Raw genomic sequence first — 9,998 nt, forward strand, 5'->3', positions numbered from 1 at the left:
TCTCTTCTCTTCTCTTCTCTTCTCTTCTCTTCTCTTCTCTTCTCTTCCAGCTGGACGAGGGGCCAATGGGTGAGCCAGAGGGGACCTTTGTGGACTATCAGATCACCAAGGCCATTACAGTGACTGTGCAGGAGATGGTGAGTGCAAGCAAGCCTGTCACCCCACAAAGTGGTGCCTGACATCCAGGCAGGGCAACCACCCTCCTCACTTGCCCGTTGCAGCATAGGGACCCTCCACCTCCTGTTCTTCTTCCATTGGCAGATCACCAAATTCACCACCAAACCAAATGAGCTGGGTATACTGGCCAACCAGCTCACCAATGACTACAGGCAACTGGTGCTAGAGGAGAAGTCAGCTGCACTCACCATCGAGAATGAGGAGGTGTGAGCATGGGGTGTGCCATTGGGCAGAAAAGGGTCTGCTGGGGCATGGGAGCAGAGGACAGGGTCACTTGAACCTCTTATCAGAGCTGGGTGCAGGCAGCATTCAGACCCCCCCCTTGCAACATGGTGTAGAAACGCAGAGCAAAGCCATGTTTCCTTTTTCTTCCTCCTGAGTTGGGATAATTGGGAGAGGAGCTGGGTATGGGTGGCTGGTGTTTCCCAGAGGATATCACAGATGCGGGCTTAGTTCCCTGCTGGCTCTCTCATGCACGTGTTCTCCTCCAGAACATCAAGCGCTGGATGCTGGAGCTGGGTCATGGCTGTGCTGCCCTGGTCACTAAGGCTGGAGCCCTGCAGTGCAGACCCAGCAATGCCATGAGGATAGAATACCCTTTTTTTCCAAAAGATTTTGTTACGAGGAGACAGAGTTCTTGCTTAGGAAGACTTTCTGCCTAAAAGGTAACTCTCAAAGGTAGTTTCAATGCTTCCCCCCCCCCCCCCCCCCATAGCAAGATAAGTTCTCAGCCTCTCTCTCTGATATATGAGAGGAGAGATATAACACTTACAGAAATGCTACAGAGCTGCTGCGGCCCGGGGAGAGTCGGGAGGGACCAGTGATGATAAAGCCCAGGAACGAATAGGAAGTTTGCCTTTTTCCTCCGAGGCCCAGTACTGCCTGGCAGGGCTGAGAAGTTTGTAAGTTTTAATGTTTTTGCCTCCAAAATAAACCCTTTTGAACCCTTTCCACTGCCTTGGCATTCTGGGGGAAGATACCTGCATATGTTTTACCTTACAGATGCCTACACCAAGAAGGAGTTGATAGAGAGCATACACAAGGTTTCTGAGGTGAGCGGCCCAGAGATAGGTACGTGACGAAGTGGGAGGTGCTGGACTGAGGCACCGTGCTGGGTTCTCCCTTAGTCCTGTTGGGCTCTGTTGCTCTCTCAGCTGATGCCTTAAGATCGCTAGGGAGCAAAAAAATAGACTCACCAGGCAATTATTAGTAGAGATAAGAGAGAGAGCAGGTTCTTTAATGAAGGCCTTCAACCACGGGGAGTACAGAGATGCACGTGCCACATGTCCAGGGGTTCCACAATTTAAGGTATTGTCCATCCAATCCCAGATCTATCCGCCCCCCAGATCCTCCCCACTTCTGCCCCAGGCACGCCCCTCTGGAAATTGAGTCGGGGATCCCTCAGGACCCCGTCTTCCTCATCTTCCTCTTCGTCACAGCATGTACAGTCTTTTGGAGCTCCTCCAAGGTTAAGGATTTGAAGGTTGCTTTGACTATGGTGTATCTTGTTGTAGAGGCCTGGGGTGCAAATGTTCTTAAACAGAATGAAGACCTGCCTTGAGAGAAGTCTAAACAAGCTAAAGGAATTTAGAGAGTTCAATATGAAATGGGGAAAAGGGTTGGGTATGTGTAAACTACTGTGCTAAAGGGTGACAAATTATACAGCTACATTAAAATCTACATTTACTACACAACTACTTCTAAAATCTACAAAAAGCTAAAAATCAAAAAAATCCAGAGGCATCACAGCCATTCTTGCCTTGGCCTGATTCAGCTGATGGGGTGGAGGATGGATTCCCTCTCCTGGCACTTGTAACAGCAGATGGTGCTGTGATGGGTGAGTTTGACATCCAGGTGCTGCCTGCTGACATGCCAATCATGTCCTGCCAGGGGAGACTAATCTACACTGGTGGCAACCCAAGGCCCTCCAAATCAACTCTTACAATGGTGGGTGTGGCATTTGCTGCATCTCTAGACAGCTTGAAGCTCATGCTGGATGATCAATCTCTTCTGTACCTTTTCCTGGCACGGTGGAAAGCATCCTGTCCATCAGTCAATCTAAAGAGTGCATGGCTAAAAAAATAGTTGATAAGGGTAGAGCAGCAATGCTCGTAAACAAGATTACAAAAGCAAAACAAATACTTGTTCATAGCACCTGGCACACTCAGGGCCTCCTGCAGGTCCTTCCTTTCCAAGATTGTTTTCCATCAGGAAACACTTTCTCCTATGAATGCTTGCCCAAGTACAGAAATTGAGTTGAGCAGTTAAAGAAGGAATGAGCTGTGATGTTCTGATGTCCATCATGCAAACCTTATTCATTTGGAAAACAGCAGAGTCCAATATCTTCTGGACCCCCAAACACATCAGCTACAAGGTAAAAATATGTAAGATAAGAAGGGGTGCCCAGATCACACAATTCCCGATGTCCCTCCTTGGTGTGAAGCAGCTTTGTCATGGGGAGGCATTGGAGGATGTGTGTAGTGGGGGTTGCTTGAACTTGCTCTGCTCCCTGAGTCACCCTGCTTGTACCCTGCAGGTGTCTCACGTGCTGGCAGCCCTGCAGGCTGGGAACCATGGGACACAAGACTGCATCACAGCCACCAGCACCATCTCTGGCATCATTGCTGACCTCGACACTACCATCATGTTTGCCACAGCAGGAACTCTCAATCTGGAGAACTTTGAGACCTTTGCTGACTACAGATACCTAGGTGTCTCACCCAGACTCTGTTCAGCCAGAGCAGACTGTGTCCTGTAGTCTCTCATCTTTCTGAACTGCGGACCAGCCTCAAGGAGAGCTGCAATCTCAGATCACGTTGGCTCTGCTTCCCCTCCAACTCCTACATACAGAAGACAGGGTCCACAGTCTCTCTCCACCCCAAGAACCATGTGTGTGTGTAGAGAGCTGTGTCTTCCCTGACCTTAGGGAAGGCATCTTGAAGACAGCCAAGGACACCAGGATGCTGGTGCAGAATGCCACAGCCAGCCAGGAGAAGCTAATCCAGGCTACCCAGTCCTCCATGTCCACCATCACTCACCTAGCAGAGGTGGCAAAGCTGGGTGCTGCCAGCCTGGGATCTGAAGATCTGGAGACTCGGGTGGGGTGAACATAGACTGCTCATAGCTTGCTTGAAGGGGCTGAGAGTTGAAGGTGTTGTGTGGTGCTCTGGGCTGGACTCTATGTGTTGTGGAGAGGGATTTGGCTGGTGCTGGCTGAGCTGGTCTCTCTATACTGTGTGCCCTGGAGTGATGTAAGACCCCAAGTCTCAAGCTACAAGCTCACCAAAGGGTTTTACTTCAAAAATAACCAAGGTTCCAAAAATTTGCCTGCCGAATTATTAGAAGAGCCCTCGATTCTTTTAACACCTTAGGAGAGAGCACATAGGAGAAAAGCTGCAGACATTTTCTCAGAGGGTACTTTTACTGGTAAACTTTAAAAAATAAGAGATCTTAGCAAAAGTTTGAAGGGTAACATTCAACCAAAATAAAGCATTCCACAAAGCATTGACTTAGCACACGCTAACCCATACAACTTAGCAAAATACAACCCATTTGGTCTCAAGTTACCCAAAATATCAAGAAAGGAGATTAAGGGAAGAAGTAAAGAAAGAGAGAGAAAAAGAAAAATTATAGCTACCACTGGAGAGTCCTGTGCAAGTCCAGGTTCCACATGGCCAGGTGATAGGGTTCGAACAGCATGGAGAGCACATGTTGCTGCTTTTATTGCTTTGGCCTCCCTGTGGCCACCCCTTCCAGGCAGGACTTCTGGACCACTAGCCACTCTGGAGCTCCAGAGCAGGGTGAGGGGTGGTGTGCCCATTGTGTTAGCCAATCTCAGGCTGGGTTAGGGGTTCCAGGGGGTGTGGTGTGGGCATGCTCCCAGCCTGCCTTTGACTGACAGCTGCTCCGGCGTCACCCCAAGAGGCTCGAAGGGGCTGAGGTATTGGATAGGGCATTACCTCACCTCTGTGAAATTTGACCTATCCCTTCCCACCCACACACACACACTTGAGTTGGTCCGAACCAATAATAATATAATAATCCAGTGTCTCACACCACCCCATGGATCAGAACAACCACTAGGACCAGATCTAATTGGACTTTCTTCTTCTGTGGTGGCAGTGGTGGGATCTTAACCTAGCAGACAGAAAGAGGAGATGAGAAAAAGGAAAGGAGATGAGAAATCATGTAGTGGGCAGTTGCTATTTCAATAAGCAAAATCAGGAGTTCAGTCAATATAGAAACTCTACTCTATGCAAGTTATCATTTCCCACCCCATGAGTTTCAAAACTGCAGGCAAGATGTAAACCAGGATGTGGGGGGAGAGTTCATTAAATCAGTCTTTTCAGTAAAAATTCTATTGGGGTAGTCCAGCAGACTGGTCGGTGATTTCCTTCACTTTTGCTCATGGCTCTTAAAACAGCATTCTTCTTTCATGAGGTGCAGCACTTCATATATTCCTTGCTTATTTAATAACAACATATCAAGCATTAGACAATTTTATAAAACCATTTTTGATACTTATTGGACTTGTAAGCTGAGCTCCCAAAATGGCATGGCAAATTCAGTTTCAGATTCTCTATTGCCCATCGATACTGCAGTGCAATTGCACCCCTTGTACAAACCTTAAGGACAGGCCAATTTTCAGTAGTTAGACCACCTTACATTTTGGAGCTGGTAATCTTACAGGTCCAGGTATTGTCATAACCCAAACAAATATACATATCCCAGATTACCACCCTCATCCCTTCCACCAACCAGGTTTCAGGGGGATCCCCAGGACCCGTATCACAATGCTAGAGATATACCCAGGGAAAGGGGGAATGTCAGGGTGTACCATGGTGTAATGTATGAGAACTTAACTGAGAATTGACCCCTGCTCATGACTATGAGAAACATACTGTATTGGGTCTGGCTGAGATGGAGTTCATTTCCCCATAGAAGCCCTCTCAGTGCTGTGCTTTGCATTGGGAGCTAGAAGGGTGTTGATAACACACCAGAGTTTGGGCTACTGCTGAGCACAGCATCAGCACTGTAACATTCCTTCCCCAATCAAGGGCAAGATCCTGGGAGGGGACATAAGTAGGTCAGTTGACCTAAAGTAACTAAAGGGTTATTCCATACCATATGACATCAACTCAGATATAAAAGCTAAGGCAAGGAGCAGGAAGGGGGGGCACTTCTTGTTTCCAGTGTTTACCTGCTGAGAAACCATTATGCATTGCTGAAGCCCTGCTTCCTGGGAAGTGGTCGACCATCGCTTACTAATGAGAAGTAGAGAATAAACCTTGTTATTTTCTGCTTCACTTGTGTGCAAACAAACTTTTACTTTTGCTTTAGTAAACTGCCTTATCTTAACCTACAAGTTGTTTTCCATCTTATTCTCTCTCCCCTGTCCATCTGGGAAGGGGAGGGATAGAGTGGTTTGGTGGGCACTTGGTGTCCAGCCAAGGTTAACCCACTACACATGCTAAAGTATGTCACTGATAAAGTGTATTCGATGAAGTATGTGGTCATTATGACCATATGTTGGAAAAAGGTAGGAAACATATGTGTGCAGTTGTTCTGTGACCTCCACATTTGGCCACACCAGGGCACTTGGCCGACACACTATGTATGACCAACTTGGAGATCATGCGAAACTGTACGTTCACATGGATAGATAGTTACAGACTTGGCATAAAGCCAGATTTGTTTCTAAGAGCATAAAAAGTGGGACCCTCTTGTAGCCAATTCGAAGCCTCACCTGAAACTCTTGGCATCAGCTGTAACAGGGCTTCCTAGCTGACGTGTGACCTGGATGTTGATCATTAGGTGGTAAATGGTGGTGTATTTCTTCTTAATCACCATTCTCTCTCTCTCTCTATGCAGTAATGATATGATGCATCACTAATTTTCTTTTGTACTGTATCTATCCAACTGATGTTATTGTTTTTGTTTAATAAACTGTTCATATTATACTACAACTAGTGGGTAGTTGTTTTGTTGAGTACCCTGCCTGTCAGCAAAAAATATGTCTCCACAGTACGTTCTACACTATGTTTAGAGACAGGACACAGATTTCTAGGAAGGTCATTCAGAGATCTGCCCCAAGGGTGGATAGTCATGAGTGACTTGGAATGTGGAAGGACATGGGCCAGTTTTGGAGAGCCCCTGGTGACCTGGCTGCACTGATGATGGGATATCACAACCCATGATATGAAACTAGATGGCAGTGAAGCCAAGCAACTGAGATCCCTGTCCCAGGGCATGGGCATTAACAACGGGATCGGGAAGAGGACAGAAACTCTCAACCTCTGGAGGCGACTCCTGTCAAGCGTGAGGGAAAAGTATTCTCTCAAGGATGATCTAGTAGTGTGCCCAAGCAGATGGAACACCATGGAGAAAGGTACCTGAGAGAATTAGCTGTGATGGAGGTAATCTATAGGGTTTCAAATAATGAGCAGTCCCCTGTAGATTCAGAGGAGATCCAGTGTACACAATCCACGTGGCAGAAGTTTATATCGAGCGCACCATCATTGTACACCAACTCATTGGCGTTGATGTCAATGAAAGAAGGAGGACAAACAGGGCTTCAGGTGACTATGTGACTCCGGCAATATGATCATCTTTTTTCCTCCCTATTGACCTGTGCCTCAGCTGTGGAAAGACTGTCCAAGACTGTGGACAGATTTGAAAGACTCGAACAAGCTAGAAAGGAATTGTCCCATGCCCTGCCAGTATGGACCAGTGTCCTAGTTAGAACAACTGGGACCAGTTCATCACTGGATGGGTGTAACCCAAAACTGTATTCTATAGCCTTCCATGCCATTTCCCAGAAACTGTTGTCAATAGACTATTTACCCCCTCTGCCCAGAGCAACCTGACTCCTCAGGCTATAAACTAGGTGTTAAGAGATAGGAGGTGCTTCTGTCCTCACACCCTTTGTGGAACTCCCCGCCCTGAGGGAAGTACTGAGCATTCGTGCCTGAACTGGAGAATATATAATCTTGGAGTCTTGGAACTTTTTTAACCACTCGTGGGATCCAGAGGAAGACTGCAGACCACCACTCTTCAACCAGACTGTAACCACCACCCTCGACTGGACTGCAATCACCACTCTTGACCAGACTGCAACAGCACTCTCACCAACAGGTTTTTCCCCTCTCCCTTAACTTTGGACTCAGGGGGCCCAAAGAACACCACTCTGTTCATGCCCCAGGGTGCTGGGTTATACATTTGGGTTTTGTGGGTGTAGTGGTTTGAACCTTGTTTTCCCCCAGAGGCTAAGAAAAGTGGTAACCCCCAGGGGTGGAAACCCCTGGAAGTTCTGAAGTTCTGTCCAATGAGCGCTCCTGCAGAAATGTAAACATATCACAAGCACCGGAAGAGAAGAGTTGTAGTTTTGGTAGGTAGAAGAAGTCGTAACCATGTTGTAGGAGCCACGAGGAGAGGGCAGGAGCCCTCTGGGGGGGGCCTCCCCCCCCCCCCCCCCAACCCCAGTTGGGGGCTACAGAGACTTGGAACAATGTTAAACTGGACTATGTGTCTGTAGCTGTGAGTTGGGAGATGTTTTCCATCGTGAGTGAGCAGAGACAGAGCAGAAGTTATGGTTAAAAGCCAACTGATAAGACCTGAACCGAAAGAGCAGCAGGAACAACATGCAGCACGGCAGAGAAGACTCCTGGAAGGAGAGCCGAGGAAAAGAGAGCCCGCAGCAGAATTACAGAGTTCTGGGGGTAAGAACTGATATTAGACCCCCCAAACTCCTTTGAGACCTCCTGGAAGGAGGAAGATGATGGACTCTTACTTGAAAGAACCTTGGAGTGCTACAGCACTTGCAGAGAGGAGTTGAGAAACTCAGAGCATCCTGGGAAGCTGGACCGGGACGGAGAGGAATGTGGAGGAGGGCTTCGCCCCCCCCCTGCTGCCTTGAGGCAGAGCACGGAGCTCTGCAAAGGGGAATTTCAATCCCCTGAGGAAGGGACTTTCACGAAGATGCCCCTGCATTTCGTGATACACCTGTGGTGACGCGAGTCTTGTCCCTGCTCACAGTCCACAGGTGAGGCCTTCGCTTGGACCGAAGGAGAGCCGAGGGGCTTGGAGACCCCCTTGTGTGTATTGAACAGAGATCCAGCTACAACAATCCAGTTACTGCTGCATGCATGAGATGAGGAGACCTGCTGCCTTAGAAGAGATTCCTGCTTGGGACTGGAAGGGATCTGTCCTTCTTTCCCTCCTGGACTTTTATTTGGAGGGGAGAGGAGATCTGATCCATTGTAAATACTATATGTCATGGTAGAGATAGTTGTGATTTTGTGTATAATGTATTAGGATATTTATTTGTACAGTCATTGTAATATATTGCCTTTCCCCCACTTTGAGTCTGGTTGTGGTTTGTCTGGAAAAAACCCATCTCACATTGGGTTGAGATGTGGGAGGGGGGATGGAGCTAGGGAATTGGATTTTGGGCTATCTCAAACCATGACAGTGGGTTAAAACCAATTGTTTGTCTGTATAAGCGTACTTATTGTATTATTTTATTAAATTGTTATTCTGACTTATAATCTCTCTTTTGAACTGAGTTCATTTCCCCTGCTGGTTTACCTTTAAACCAGCAGAACCAGAGTCTCTGCTATTGGGAGGAAGTGCCTCCTACTCGAGAGAGAGGGTACACACCAAGATGTAACCTGTGGTTTTACCAGCATGACCATGAAGAGGACTTGAGGAAGTGGGGTGGAAAACCCACCTCTGCCCTAGCAGCATGGGTATGTGAGTTGAAAGGAAGAACAACTACCACAGGAAATTCTTCAACAATAAATGCCGCTCAAGTTTCCAATGGGCAAGTCCTAAGACAGAATAGGAGGACTGATATTACTTCTGATCCTCTTGAAGGGACCTCCAGTTCATATTTACAAGATGTGAGTAACGAGTACTCTGACCAGGACTAAATGGGCCCTGTCTTCAGCCAGGTGGAGAAAAGGGACAATCCTATCTATTGGACTGTGTGGATCCAATGGCCTGGCACATCAGAGCCACAAGAGTATAAGGCTTTAGTTGACACTGGCGCACAATATACCCTGATGACATCAAGATATGTAGGGACAGAATCCATCTCTGTTTCTGGGGTGACAGGGGGATCCCAACAGCTGACTGTACTGGAAGCTGAAGTGAACCTGACCAGGAACAAATGGTAAAAACACCCCCTTGTGACTGGTCCAGAGGCCCCACGCATCCTTGATATAGATTACCTCAGGAGAGGGTATTTCAAAGACCCAAAAAGGCATTGTTGGGTTTTTGGGATAGCTGCTGCGGAGGCAGAGGATTTTAGACAACTGAATACCTTGCCTGGTCTCTCAGAGACTCTTCTGCTGTGGGACTGCTGATGGTCAAAGAACAACAGGTACCGATCACTACCACAACAGTGCATCGTCAGCAATACTGCCCCAACCGGAACTTTGCGACCCCCCTCCATGAGATGATTCCTGAACTGGAGAGCCAGAGAGTGGTCAGAAAGTGTCGCTCACTCTTTAATAGTCCTATATGACCAGTGTGTAAGTCCAATGGAGAGTGGAGACTGACAGTAGACTATCATGGTCAAGGGACCTGCCTGGGAAATTCAGTTTTTAGGAGTAAAATGGCAAGATGGACACCATCAGATTCCAATGGATGTGGTCAACAACATAGCAGTTATGTCCCCACCAACCCTCAAGAAGGAAACACAAGCTTTCCTAGGTGCTGTGGGGTTTTAGAGGATGCATATTCCAGAGTACAGTCAGATCGTAAGCCCTGTCTATCATGTGACACAGAAGAAGAACGATTTCAAGTGCAGTCCTGAACAA

The 9,998-nt window shown here is 47.5% G+C and overlaps 1 pseudogene; it reads left to right on the forward strand.

The window, feature by feature from the left end:
* LOC113959425 overlaps positions 1 to 3,284 on the forward strand; it is a 16,397-nt pseudogene extending 13,113 nt beyond the window's left edge.
* The last annotated feature ends 6,714 nt before the right edge of the window (positions 3,285 to 9,998 follow it).

This window comes from Corapipo altera, unplaced genomic scaffold (genome assembly GCF_003945725.1).
Source record: "Corapipo altera isolate COAL_440 unplaced genomic scaffold, ASM394572v1 60930, whole genome shotgun sequence".
Classification (NCBI taxonomy): domain Eukaryota; kingdom Metazoa; phylum Chordata; class Aves; order Passeriformes; family Pipridae; genus Corapipo; species Corapipo altera.